At 40.0% G+C, this 15,518-nt stretch overlaps 1 protein-coding gene across 2 annotated transcripts in view; it reads right to left on the bottom strand.

Moving 5' to 3' along the window:
- Positions 1-15,518, bottom strand: part of CDH12 (cadherin 12) — a 243,202-nt gene that overhangs the window by 36,330 nt on the left and 191,354 nt on the right. The gene's annotated exons all lie outside the window — the stretch shown is intronic.

Genomic DNA, 15,518 nt, shown 5'->3' on the forward strand with positions numbered 1-15,518 from the left:
AATGTGGTTCAACACAGCTTTTGACAAAGCTGCATAACGTCAAGTTCGTATAACATAAAAAAAGGATTATGCTGAAATGTCACCAGCATGTCGATAGCTCTGTATCTGTTTGCTATTCTGCAGGGTCCCAATTCCTATTCTGGTCATAGGCCCTTCAGTATCAGGGTAAAGGTAAAGGTAAAGGTACCCCAGAAGCACTTTATTTTTACACAGGGGGCTGCACTTACAATAGTGTAGCAGCAAACAGATGTCTACAAAAAGTTGGTGTGTGGGTGTGCATACACCACAGTGACTTTCTCACCAAAGCATTTCACATTGTTTTCTACACAGCACGCTCATTAGACATAGCTAAAACAACGGGACTGGAATAAAGCCATTTCGTTGCTAGAAGTTCTCAATGCCCGAGTCTGTTGCAAGAATTTTAACAGCTTCATAATTCTGACAGAATGGCTCCCACTGCTACAAGACACTCAATTCGTACTGAGGAAGAAGAATGTCCTTAACATTTTTCTTAATCATTTCAGAGGAAGCTATAATTTCTACTTTTCATCAAAAACAGAAGTCAGGGATTTTGTGCTAATCAATTTTTAGTGAAGTCATTTCCCATCCCCCTTTGGTACTTCAAGAGAGGTTTTTGATGCAGGCAGGGGAGAGGGATGCTTCCTGTGAGCTTGGTTTCCCTAGAAATTAATCATGCTGGAAGGAGGGTTTGTTAGATGCGTTGGTCTGATTCCATTCATACCAAGTCTAAGTAAATATATTCAGTTCAGAAAGTTCAGCTCTCTTGACTATCATTGTTGTTATTTCTATTACCCATCCTTCACCCTAAGGACCCAGGATGGGTTACAACAATTAAAATACAATATTAGCATTGAAACATAGTATCGTACAATATTTAAAACAGTTTTAAACCACTTGAAATTACAGAAATAAGGTGGGTCTTAAAAAGATACATCTCTAGTGTCAAAAAAATCAGTGAAAGAGGTACGTCTGATTTTGCAGTGTCCACGTATGGTATAAAACCTTGCTACAGCTATAAACTACCTATAGAAGAGCATTTCAAATTGGAGCGTACATGCAAACAAACAAATAGGAAGGCCTATGTCTGAACAGTGCTTGGATGGGAGAGAAACCACATAGAAACCCATTTAATTCAATGGGTGAAAAGGAGGATACTATAAAACAGGAGTGGCTACCTTTTTTCCAGCCCAAGGTTTGTACAGATGCACACACACACACACACACACACACACTCGCGTGTGGCAGGGAAACAGGCAGAAACACACATATTCCGGGTCAGTAGCGGGCTGGGTTATATTGTTGCCATTTTTTCTTTGTTGGTGTTCCAGTGTTACAGTGACTGTTTACCAGTGGAGATACTTTGACTCTTTTACAGCCAGATACAAGTTACTTTAAAGACTTGGTGGTTACACTGCAAGTGAGAAAACAGCTACTGGCTTGGGCTATTTAAAATAGACTCTTCTTGGCTTTAAGGAATTTACAATTCTGAAAAATCTGAACTCTTTGCCTAAAAGTTGGATTAATGGACTATTGTGGACTCCTGGCTCAGCAGCCTCTTTGTTCTCAGAAGGCTAGCTGCAGGCCACCTGGTGTTTACTTTTGGGACTGTTGGTCTTCTGCTGTGAATGTCTGAGATTGTTACTATAGCAACTGGAGTGACCTTGAGATTACAGTTACAGAGCCCACAAGGAATGGAACTTAGATCTAAAGGAACTGGCTCTGAAAAAAGGAAAGGCTCTGTTTCCTTAACTCTTCAGGAACAAATGGAGAAATTGGCTGCAAGTGTTGCAGAAATTGCAGAAGGCCTAAAAAGTGTCACCGAAGGGTTGAAGCAAACACAAGAATCGGTTAATGCTATTGGTGCATCAGTGAATACAACAGTCAACTCTGCAATAGAAAAGCTCCAAGTGGATATTAAGGCTGATATTAAAGCCTCCACCCAAACGTTAGAAAAATCGATTGGACAAATTGAGGAAAACGTAAGAAAGAACAGAGACGAAATTAATAAAATTGGGCAGGAGGTGACCACGTTAAAAAAAGACTCGGAGGAAATTAAAGTGGTGAGAGAAAAAATAAAAAAGGTGGAGGAAAAATTGGACAATTTAGATTTGGAGCAGATCGAAAATATTGGAACACGACAGAGGACTGTGGAAGAGTCTCTTGCTTTTTTGCAACTACATCAGAGAGAAGGAAACCTAAGAATAAGGGGTCTTCCAGAATTGGAGGGGGAAGACCTGAAAGCCTATATTGTGAAACTATTCTCGACTTTTTGGGAGTTGGAAGAGGTAAACGTCTCAGCACGCATAGTGAAGGCCTTCAGATTTGGACCAAGAGGTTCCAGAGGAAAGAAAAGCACTAAAACAGTCAGTGACTGTTTGATTGTGCTACACGATAGGCACGACAGAGACTATTTTCTGGATTTACACTATAGAAACAACCTGGTGGTACAGCAGAATAAAGTAATTTTTTACAAGGATATCCCCAGATTCTTTTTAGATAAAAGAGCTCCTTATAACGACCTGGTGACGGAGCTAAGAAGAAGAAAAATCTCCTTCAGTTGGGAATTTCCAGAAGGCCTGGCATTCACGTTTGAAGGGAAAAAGATAAGAATAAGGTCCTTGGCGGATAAGCAAAAGTTCCTGGACAAGCATCTGGAACATTTCAAAGGAACTCCATTGGATCCAGCACAGCTCTACAAGTTTCCAGAAGTATTCCCACCACCGCCGGGACCACCAGGACCAAGCCAAGATCCAGAACAAGATAAGAAAGGACAGGCAACTGGAGGAGAGGAATAAACAAAGAAATGGCGCTCAAGTTAATGACTTGGAATGTTCGGGGATTAAACCAGAGACCAAAGAGACGCAGAGTGTTTTACAGCATAGAAAAGAAGAATTTGGATATAATATGTCTACAGGAAACCCACATAGTTCGGCGTCACAGAAGATTGTTACACAACAAAAAATTAGGCCAAGAATTCATATCATCGGACAAGGTCAAGAAGAGAGGAGTAGTGATTTACGCAAAGGAGAAATATAGCCCAAGACAGCTATTTAAAGATGAAGAAGGGAGATACATCGCAATAGAAATTAATGTACAAGGCGAAAAATTTTTAATCCTGGGACTCTACGCACCAAATGATGGAAAGTCGATTTTTTACAAAAAAATCCATGACTTGCTGTTGGATTATTTGGACTATAAGGTAGTTTGCCTTGGAGATTTTAATGGGGCAGTTTCCACATTAATGGACAGATCTCAAAGAACAAAATTAACAAATGACGGGGAACTCCCAAAGACTTTTTTTGAAATGGTGGACAATTTGAACTTGGTAGATTCTTGGAGATTAAAAAATCCCACAGAAACAGAGGCAACGTACTTCAGCGAATCTCAGCAGTCATGGTCGAGGATAGATTACATCTGGATCTCGAATGAATTGGCTCCAAAACTACAAAAAGCAGAAATCGGTCCTAAAACGCTTTCAGACCACAATCCGGTACAGGTAAACCTAAAAATGATTTCCAAGGATTCTTTTAGGTGGAGAATGGATGATGCATTGATGAGAGATACCAAGCTAGTAGAAAGAGCGGCGAAAAAGATGAAAGAATATTTTCAAATCAATTGGAACTCAGATGTGGAGAAAAGGATTGCCTGGGATGCAAGTAAGGCAGTAATGAGAGGATTCCTCATTAGTGAAAAGGCAAAAAAGAAGAAACAACAAAGTGCAGAGATGGAGAGATTGTTGAAATTAATCAAAGAAAAGGAAAAAGAACTAAGAGGACATCCTAGATGTGTTAAAATTCAAAAAGAAATCAAATACTTGCAATCCCAATACGCTAATATTATGAATCAAGATATCGAATGGAAAGTGAAAATGATGAAACAAAGAACATTTGAATCTGCAAATAAATGTGGAAAACTACTAGCTTGGCAATTAAAGAAAAGACAAAAGGCAAATGTCATCAGTAAATTGGTAGTAAATGGAAAAAATGTAGAGAAACCGGAGGAAATCAGATGGTGTTTCCAGAGATTCTATAAACAACTGTACAAGGAGGAGAAGATAGATGACGCAGAGATAGACCGATTCCTGGAGAAGAATGGACTGCAAAAGGTCCCAGAGGAAAAACTAATAACTCTCAACCACCCAATAACGACACAAGAAATAGAAGATGCAATAAACAACATGCAACTGGGGAAGGCTCCAGGACCGGATGGATTAACAGCAAAATATTACAAGATATTGAAAGACTGGCTATCACAGCCGTTAAGAGAAACTTGCAATAGAATACTAGAAGGAGATAGGGCACCAGAGACGTGGAAAGAAGCCTTTATCACACTGATTTTAAAACCAGATACTGACAAGACTCTAATGAAAAACTATCGTCCAATATCCCTTTTGAATGTGGATTATAAAATCTTTGCAAATGTTTTGGCTACAAGGTTGAAAAGAGTGTTGAAAGATTATATACATAGAGACCAAGCAGGTTTCTTGCCAGGAAGGCAAATAAGTAATAATACGAGGATCATTGTGGACATTTTAGAAAAACTGGAGAGAGACATAAACACAGATGCAGCACTATTGTTTGTTGATGCAGAGAAAGCTTTTGATAAAGTATCCTGGACATTCATGAAAAAGAATTTGGAAAAGATGGGAGTTGGAGAAAAATTTTTAAATGGCATAAAGGCCATTTATACAGAACAAAGAGCAAAAGTTATTGTAAACAGTGTGATATCGGAGGAGATCGAAGTAGAGAAAGGAACAAGACAAGGGTGCCCTATCTCCCCTTTACTCTTTATTACGGTCCTGGAAGTCCTTCTGAATATGATTCGGAAAGATAAACAGACAAAAGGAATTAAAGTGGGAGAGAAGGAATACAAATTACGTGCCTTCGCGGACGATCTGATGCTATCCCTGCAAGAACCAGAAGGCAGTGTCCCCAGAGCCTTGGAATTAATTGAACAATTCGGACTTGTAGCTGGCTTTAAACTAAATAAGCAGAAAACCAAAGTTCTAGGTAAAAATATGAGTGCAGAACAGATCCAAAGAATTCAAGAAGCCACAGGCCTCAATTTTGTCAAATCCGTAAAATATCTAGGTATCAATCTCACAAGTAAGAATTTGAACCTGTATAAGGACAATTATGAAAAACTGTGGATGGAGATAAAAAAAGACATGGAGATTTGGACAAGACTCAAACTGTCGTTAATGGGAAGAATAGCAGTGGTTAAAATGAATGTCCTACCAAGGATGCTGTTTTTATTCCAAGCCATACTAATTTTGGACAAATTAGACTGTTTCAAAAAATGGCAAAAGGACCTATCGAAATTTATATGGCAGGGCAAAAAGCCAAGAATAAAATTTAAGATTTTAACAGACTCTAAAGACAGAGGAGGCTTTGCCCTGCCGGACTTAAGGCTTTATTTTGAAGCTGCGGCCTTTTGCTGGTTAAAGGATTGGTTTAAACTAGAGAACGTGGATGTGTTGGACTTGGAGGGACACGATAATATGTTTGGTTGGCATGCATACCTTTGGTATGACAAGGCTAAAATCCACAGAACTTTTAAGTCTCATATTGTGAGAAAATCCCTATATCAGGTTTGGACTAGATACAAAGACTTGTTTGAGAGAAAGACTCCTAGATGGATCTCTCCAGTGGAGGCCAAGGCATATAAGAGACCGAATATGTCTGCAAACTGGTTAAGATATATGGACATATTGCAGCAGGAAGGGGACTCCTTTAAGCTAAAAAGCTATGATCAAGTAAAAAGTCAGGTCCCCGACTGGCTGCACTACTATCAGGTTTACGAAACATTTAAAATGGACAAAAAAATTGGTTTTCAAGTAGAAAAATCAAAACTGGAAACAGAACTGATAGAATCGAACTTTAAAAACCTTTCCAAAATGTATAATCTTTTGCTAGAGTGGCATACAAAAGATGAACTGGTTAAATCTTCAATGATAGATTGGGCAAAAGATGTCGGACATAATATTATGATGGATGACTGGGAGAGATTGTGGCAAAAAGGTATCAAATTTACTGCTTGTCATGGTTTAAGAGAGAATATAATGAAAATGGTTTATAGATGGTACTTGACACCAGTTAAGATTGCTAAGATGAACACCAAAATGTCAGATGTATGTTGGAAGTGTAAACATGCGAAAGGTACCTTTTTTCATATGTGGTGGTTGTGCCCAGTGGTAAGTGCCTTCTGGGACAAGATTTATAATGAGCTTAAGAAGGTAATGAAAGTTACCTTTTGTAAGAAACCAGAGGCATTTCTCCTGAGCATAACCAATGAAGAGATACCCAGTCAGGATAGAGTGTTTTTTATGTATGCCACAACAGCAGCTAGAATTTTATTGGCAAGAACATGGAAAGGTGAAGAGATACCAACGGTGGAGGAATGGCAGATGAAGATGATGGAATATATGGAACTCGCTGAACTGACCGTCAGAATCCGAGACCAGAGGGAGGGGAAGGCGTTGCAGGAGTGGAAAAAATTCAAAGACTATTTGGTTAAATCAGTTAAACTGAATATTTGAGCAGAATTAAACAGAACATCGGCTTTGGTAGATATGTGTTAGATATGAATGGTAAGGGGAATTGTTGTTATGTGAAAGATGTATATGTCAAAATATGTTAAGATAGGCTGTTAAGATAAGATACATAGTGACTGAGATATTTGACTAAGTGAAAGTTAAGTATATTAAAATTTGGGTAAAAGTGAATTGAATAATATATAAAGCTACCTTGAAGAAGTATATGTTTTCTGAAGACAGTGGAGGGAACGGGGGAAGTCCCCAAACAGAGAAGTTAGAAACAAGAAATATTTAAAGAAAGATATTGGTTAAGGTTTGTATATGTCATTTTTATGTTTTTATTGTTGTTATTGTTTTCAATGTTGATTATGTTTATTGTTTATTGCTGATTATGTTCAATGTTTATTGTGTTTTTTATTGATGTTTATGCTATGTGTTGTTGTTATATTTTGTTCTCTTTTTTCTATTGGAAAATAATAAAATCTTATAAAAAAAAAAAAAAAAAGAAACACACATATTCAGACAGGCAATTTGACACATACATGAACAGAGTAACACAGAGCTGCACACACAGATACACATAATCTGCTTTTCTGTAGACTGTGAGGAAATGGGAAAATAGCAGGAGGGAAGCCCTCTCTTTCCTTCATTCCTGTTTCCTGACCTCAAATAGCTTATTTCAACAGTGACAATCCAAAGGCAGAAAATGTCATTTTTCAGAGGCAAGAAAAGGCACTACCGACTTGGAGACTGAATTCATTTTGGACACCAAAAAGCACCTAAAACAGTTCAAAAGGACTAGAAAGAGCTGTGTGGATGAGAATCCAGCAGAAAGGAAGGACAGATCCTGATGCTGAGGCTCCAATACTTTGGCCACCTCATGAGAAAAGAAGACTCCCTGGAAAAGACCCTGATGTTGGGGAAGATTGAGGGCACAAGGAGAAGGGGACAACAGAGGATGAGATGGTTGGACAGTGTTCTCGAAGCTACCAAATGAGTCTGACCAAACTGCAGGAGGTAGTGGAAGACAGGAGTGCCTGGTGTGCTCTGGTCCATGGGGTCATGAAGAGTCAGACATGACTAAACGACAACAATATTATTGTAGGTTTCAATAGCAAATCTAGCCCTCTAGATTTCTTTTACTTGTTCATAAATCAAATGTGTATGGCTTCTAAGTCCACCAACCATGTCATCTGGCCTGCCAACCACTTGACAGCACAATCCCAGGTAGGGAACAGTAACCCACATGGCTGGTGGGTTGAGCTGGGCTTGAATGAACAGATATTGCACAAGACATTGTTAAATTTGTATATCTGAGAAGGGCTTTTCTGCCTTAATTTTCGTGGTCTATGTCAGCATAAAACAATGGGTGAATTTCTAATGCTGGCTGTCCCTTTTCTTTACTTACAAAGTTGCAAAGCATCCCAGTCAATGAGGAGCTTGTTTTCTGTTTTAAGAAATATGGCTGGCTCTACAGTGAAAGGAATAAGTGAGTCAAGGCAGTTGTATATTACTTATTTCAAATTGTTTAGGCTGCAGTGGTTTTTTTTACAGCAACTTGGCATTCTGTTGCATTTTCAGAAATTCAGCAGCAATAAAAGCCAGGGTCACTTGGATTAATCTGAAACTCTGAAGGATTCTTCAGCTCCTGCCAAACTCAGATTTCCAATGATGTACTGTGTAATTAGGCTGCCACCATCCTTCAGTAATGGTACCTTAGTAACATATGGAACATCTTAATGGCTCTTACCTTGGCAGCATGCTGTTAAGGGAAGTAATGAAAACAAACAATGCATGTTTTCCCTCAACTGAAGGGTAAAATGTTAAATCCACTTTGCTATTTCCCTTTGACTAAAAATTGGGCAGGGGGAATGTAAGAGGAGAACAAATTTAAAAAGCACGCAGTTACCTTTCAAAGCATGTGTGTGGCTGTTCATCTTACTTTGTTCAAATTTATTGTCAATTCAGTCCCTCTGGTTGGATCTACATTGACCTGTTTAATGTTATTTCCCCATATTAGAACAATATTAGATATGTTGTACTGAAACCTCACAGGGCATACTTGTTAATTAAAATGTGTTTTGTTGTTGTTGTTGTTGTTTTAAAATAAACACCTTGGTCTGTCCCCGTCCCCCCACATCAAATGTAAGCAATACCCAGCCATACCATTTCCCCAAATGCTGTTTCTTTCCCTGCTGGTCACTGGTTGCTCTGGTGTCACATTTTAATCTTCCCTCCCTCCCTCTGTGTCCTTTGAACACTGTCCCTTGAATACCATTGTGGAGGTGGGGAGTTTGAATGCAGTAAAATGATAAAAACCCTATAGAGGGACATACAGGTGAAACTCAAAAAAATAGAATATCGTGGAAAAGTCCATTTATGTAAGCAATTGTTTTCATTAGCTACTGGAGTTTAATATATGAGATAGACTCATGACATGCAAAGCGAGATATGTCAATCCTTTGCTTGTTATAATTGTGATGATTATGGCATACAGCTGCTGAAAACCCCAAAGTTGAAATTGTTAATTAGGACTTCTCATCAGCTGTATGCCATAATCATCACAATTATAACAAATAAAGGCTTGACATATCTCGCTTTGCATGTCATGAGTCTATCTCATATATTAGTTTCACCTTTTAAGTTGAATTACTGAAAGAAACGAACCTTTCCACGATATTCTAATTTTTCGAGTTTCACCTGTATAAGCAGTGTTTCACCGATATAACAGCATAAAATGATTAAAAAGTAAGTGATAAAAAGACAAGGTAACAATGCATTATTAACATAAAAAGTAGGATGTCAGGTGTCCATCTACATTATCAAAACCATTCCTTAACTCTTCCTTAACATTAAAAACCATGAGTTGTAGATCCACCCTCTGTCTTGCATTATTAGCTTTGGTGACCAAGGGGATTATTGTCTTCAGTATATGACACACTATGGAACTGTATACAATTGCAGGGAATCATAAAAGGGGAGGATGCTGTTGTACTCCAGTCCAGATAGATGGATCTTTGGCCTGATCCATCAGGGGTTTGTTTTTATGGAAGCAGTTTGTCTGATCAAAACTGGTGTGCTGAGAATACAGTCTAGTTCGGCACAAGGTAAAGAGATCATGTGATTTTATCATATTCTCTGTGTTTACAATTCAAACCACATTTTATACATCCACCCAAGAAATGTAGACACCTCCTGTGAAATGTTAATGAAGTGTTTTCCCAATTATTTTCTTATAATAATGGATGTTTCACCTGAGGAAGAATCTTTAATTTTCTTCAGCTGTTGCCCCAGGGAAAATTCAGTGGCAACTCTAATTTTCAACAAAGTATCTTGAGGGTTTATGATTCATCTTATGCTTTCCCCTCATAGCAACTCTGCAAGGTAATTTCAGCTTAGAGACACTGAAATTCAAGACTGCTCAACACACTTCATGGCTAAGGCAGGATTTTGAGCTCCAGTACACTACCCTAGCTCTTAGCAAGCTTTGCAGTGGCACCAATGAATTGAGGCCATGTGGTGATCTGGTTATGTGATGATGCGATCCTACAGTGGCTTCACCATGTGATGAACTGTGCATGGATCTATTGCAGAGATGGGAAACCTGAAGCCCTTCAGATGCTGCTGGAGTGCAATTCTTATCATCCCTGACCACTCACGTGGAGATCTATAGTTTACCCAACATTGATCTATTCACTATAAGTTCTCCTCTGCATTTCACCATCAAAAATGTCCCACGGTAAGAAAGCACTATGTTACAATACTATGAGACCTTGGTTCTCTGTAAACCATATGTTCTATGCAAATAACGACCTGGCAAGCTGAACATCACCCAACAACCATTTGTTGGTGGATTGCCTGGTGTTTGGCAACCTCACACCCACCCACCTTTCATCCTTTTTTCAGTGCTAAGCATGGAACAACATGCACTGCTGTGCTCAGCTCTGTGTGCAGACCTGATCTGGATACAACAAATGTAACTGGACTATCCACAACAAGAAAGGGAAAGCTGAAGCAATGAGAAAGACCAAAAGGACAAAATATAAAATGAGAGGTCAGTGGTGATGTTATAATCACAGAGGAATTGTAATGAAAGCCCCCTAACCTGAGTTTCACCTGCATATTCTTCCAATGAAACGAGCAATATGAACGGAACATGAGGCTACTGTGAAGCAAATCAATTTTGTTTGTCCTTGACATTTTAAAACTGCGTGGTTCTTGAGGAGGGCCACTGTTTTGAGAACAGAAAGCTTTAAAGGTAGGGCAGAGAAACAGGAGTATGTCGTGTTACCAACAAGCCCTGCTCATAATCCTCAGAAGTATGTGACAGAAAGAAAGGAAGTAATTGTTCTTTCAGAAGTGTCTGTATGTGAACGATGATGCTGTTTTTCTCAGATTCTAATTTTTTCAATCTTAAATTTAGTTTGTCATATACACATACACATTTTTGTGACTTTTTTCTAATATGATACATTTTGTATGTTCTTTTCTTTAATATAGGCATGCTTACTGTATGTCCATTTCCCCCTAATCAATGCTTTTTTGTACTTTTTTTGCAAAAATTGGAGAAATGATAATTTCTAAGGATACCTGCATTTCATTATGCATACTGTTACAAGCACATCAAATTAGAACTGATCTTCATCCTTTACCCTAGTGTGAACTAAGAAGAAGTGAGGATGTCTGAAGACAAATGAGCTGGCAGTTCATTCTTTCCTTCCTAATTCCTAGGGAAAATTAGCTGCTAAGGAGATAAGATAAGCAGAGATTCACAATGGAAGAGTAGGCCCCTACAATTCCCTCCAGCATTATCTGTCAGCATCCCTGGGAGATTCCAAGATCTCAACAGTCAAGGCCTGATTTATACCAGTCTACTTTTTTTATGGGAGCCTAGGGCTTGCCGATCAGAAGATCGGCTGTTCGATTCCCGCGACCGAGTGAGCTCCTGTTGCTCGGTCCCTGCTCCTGCCAACCTAGCATTTCAAAAGCACGAAGTGCAAGTAGATAAATAGGTACCGCTCCGGTGGGAAGGTAAACGGCATTTCCGTGTGCTGCTCTGGTTCGCCAGAAGTGGCTTAGTCATGCTGGCCACATGACCCGGAAGCTGTACGCCGGCTCCCTCGGCCAGTGAAGCGAGATGAGCGCCGCAACCCTAGAGTCGTCTGCAACTGGACCTAATGGTCAGGGGTCTCTTTACCTTTATCTTTACTTTTGTTATGATAAATGCAAGGTGTTGCACAGTTGTAAGACAGTTCCCTGTATCACAAAACATACATATACATATAGGAATGGGGAGATCACTCAATCTCTGGCCAGTGTTTTCTTTGCATCCATAAGTCTATTTCTTCCCATTTCCAAACTGATCAGTGCGAGATTATGGCATATTGGAGATTCTGCAAATTGACCACAGAATGTATACAATTCAGTCAAAATATGCCCATTCCCCAAGACCTGTTGTAGATGATGCATGTTTACTGGAAGACGTTAAAAATTCCTTCTTCATGGGCAGATTACAGATAACAATGCCCTGCTGTTAAGCACATTAACTGCTCAACTTGTATTCCCCTTTAACATATATGCACACATACAGGTGCACACAGACAACTGCTTTGGCTAATTTTCTCTCTAAGGCAAACCTACCACACCCAAAGCACTGTGGTTTGCATGTTACTGACAAACCCCTGATTTTTGCAAGCCCGGAGAGGCAAGAAAAACAGGAGGCTTGTCAACTTACTTGTGGACCCATCATAGTGGACTGTTTGGAATGGAAGGAAACATTTTGCCCAGGGGCTGCTCTAAGCTTTGCTGAACTCCTGTCATGCACTTTTGTTAAGGTTTCACTTTTGATGCATCAGCTAACAATGAGAACTGCGGAGAGCTTTTAGAAGGGAGCTGGGTGTGTATTCACGCATGAGATAAATCAGAAGAATTTTGCTCCTTGGTTCTACCAAAGAATGGCAATGGGAACAGCATAATCTGCAAAGTTTGGATTTACGGCTGCGGTCACATAGGTAAGGGTCAATTCGAGAACATTGGAAAGGGCAAGCTGAATCCAAATGTCACACACGCTTGATTTACTTAAAGGAAACACATTGTAATTTACACATGCACAAATTGCCTTTTGCTTAGCCGAAGTTACCCAAATGGCAACAGTGACTGGGGGAAAATGTCAAATTTCATTAAGTTCACTGCTTTACTTTTTGCCTCTCCTGCGGATCATCTAATGTTTGTGTGGCAACAGATCTCTAATAGAGTAGGAAATTTATAACAACATGCACAACGCAATCTGTGCATACAACTTGAAGGGTTTCCCCTCTTCACTAGCCTCAGTGTGGTACACCTGGGGTGATCCACGCACAAACACTCATCATTTAGGGGCTAATGACCATGAGACAGACAAACAGCCTGATACATACTCAGTGGCAGAGAAAGGCGGGGGTGACGGGGGCGGTGTGCTCTGGGTGCCATTCCTGAAGGGGTGACAAAATCCCCTCATGGCAGATTGCTGCCACACTGATAGGGATGCCGCGCTGCAGGGCCTCAGCTGCCCTACAGCTGGGGGGAGGCAGCGGACGGACAGCAGACAGGATGGGCCACCATGGATGTCACACACGTCACATCCCTAGGGGAAGCCGCATGCACCGCATCCCTGTGGGCAGTGCGGCGTGTGCCTATGGGCAGGGTGCCCCACCCAGGTGCCCGAGAGGCTTCCTCCGCCGCTGTAAGTGCTACAAAGTGGCTCGTTCAAAAGTTGTATAAAACAAAGGGGTAGGGGTGTTAAATCAGAGAAGAGAGAAGTGGCTGGTGCCGATTCCTTCCTCAGACCTTTTATTTTGCTGTGCTTATAGAATGTCAACACGGCTAAGTTTATTCATTTGTGACAACATATGAGTCAGGTTTTGCATTTTCGACCAGTGCTGACTTACATCTTGAGTATGCTATTTCATACAGAACTCCACTGCTGCAATTTTGAATCACAGAATTGTAGAGTTGGAAGGGACCCCAAGGGTCATATAGTCTGACCCCCCTGCAAGGCAGGAATCTCAGCTAAAGCATCCATGACAGATGGTTATCCAACCTCTGCTTAAAAACCTTCAAGGTAGGAGAATCCACAACCTCTCGGGGGAGACTGTCCTACTGTCGAACAGCTTTTACTGTCAGAAACACCCCTCAATGTTTAGTTGGAATCTCCTTTCTTGCAACTTGAAGCCATTGGTTTGAGTCCCACCCTCCAGAGCAGGAGAAAACAAACTTTCTCCCTCTTCCACATGACTGCTCGAGACATTTGAATACGGCTCTCATATCTCCTCTCAAGTCTCCTCTTTTCCAGGCTAAACATAACCAGCTCCTTCAACCGTTCCTCATAAGGTTTGGTTTCCAGACCCTTGATGATCTTGGTTGCCCTCTTCTGCACACGTTCCAGCCTGTCCACATCCTTCATAAATTGTGGTGCCCAAAATTGGACACAGTATTCCAGTTGTGATCTGACCGAGACTTTTACTTCCCTTGATCTGGACACTATACTTCTGTTGATGCAGCCTAGAATAGCATTAGCTTTATTTTGCTGCTGCTGCAAACAAAACAGAGAATCATGCACGGTCCAACTACTGTTGAAAAGATAAATACACCTGCTACTGGTTAAACTGTGCTAGGTCCTAGGATAATGGTTTTCTGACTGGGAGCCCAGGAGTCCCTCCTGTAGCTTACCAAGAGCTCCTTAATAAATAGAACAGCAATAGTATTTTAGTAGACAAGCTTCTGTGAAGGACAACTTGTCAACCACTACCAATGATTGACAGATCTGTTTATTTTGGGTCCATAGGTGAAGAGTAGGAGTGGCAGCAGCTGTGTTATCATCCACAAATGCTGAAAATCTGCCCGGCACAGGAGGGGACAGGCTGGGAACCAAGCAATGAAGGAAGAAGACGGGAGATGTGGACATGCTTGAACTGTGGGAGAGTAAAACACCTGCAAAGTGAGGCTATGTCCATCTGTCCCAAGGCACACCAAGACAGAGGCTGGCACTGTATGTGTTATTGCTGACTTGTTCCTGTCTCTTGCCCTAACAGTGCCCTATCACAAGCCCAAAATCCAGGGTTTCTTTGGCTGAAAGTCAAACAATGTTATCTGGAAGTTGATGCAAAAGGAGTTCCCTCAGGGAAGAAAGTTTGAAAACCACATCTGAGCACAGTGTGCAAAAAAGTTCTGGGCTTTCTATAGTGCATGTTCCACTCCACTGAGCTCCTTTAGTAGGAAGGGTTGCCTAGAAATTTAATAAATTAACAACAGCTGCAGCAGCAATGAAAGAAGAAATTGATTTTAATGTATGAGCAGATTCTTATATGAAAACCACCAAACTTTAAATGAGCAGTGCAATAATAGGACTTTTTTTTAAGCCTTTATGTTTTCGTGGACTTCTGGAAGGCAAAAGTCTGTGTATCTTTTTAATAATATCATAAACCATCCTGTTCTCCATTTATTTTCCTTTTATGCAAACAATTTCAAACCACTCACTTACATGACATGATATCAGGGCAAACCATAAAAACTTTATTGATTTGGAAATAATTTTTGGAAAAACCATTCTTTACCTGAATTGCTAGCTATTTCCAGTATAAAAGAAAGGTGAATTATGGGTCTTCCATTATTTCAACCAAGAAAAGCTCTCCCCACTATGATTTGCTAGGTTAAGAGGGATTATGATTTGCTAAAACTAGAATGGGGAAAATGCAATTAATTAATGTTCATAGTGATTGTTTTCTTTTTTGTGATCTTTGTCTCTCAGTAGGATATTTATATTTGTGTGTGTTAGTGGGTATTTGAATCCAAATATCCCTATGACATATATTGCATTTCATAAAAGACATTATATAGCTAAATGCTTTCATTTTCTCTCTTCCAACACAAAGAAATAAAGTGATGAAGAAGTTATGGAACAAAAATACTGAAAAACATGAATTAA

The sequence above is a fragment of the Lacerta agilis genome, chromosome 7, assembly GCF_009819535.1.
Source record: "Lacerta agilis isolate rLacAgi1 chromosome 7, rLacAgi1.pri, whole genome shotgun sequence".
NCBI lineage: Eukaryota > Metazoa > Chordata > Lepidosauria > Squamata > Lacertidae > Lacerta > Lacerta agilis.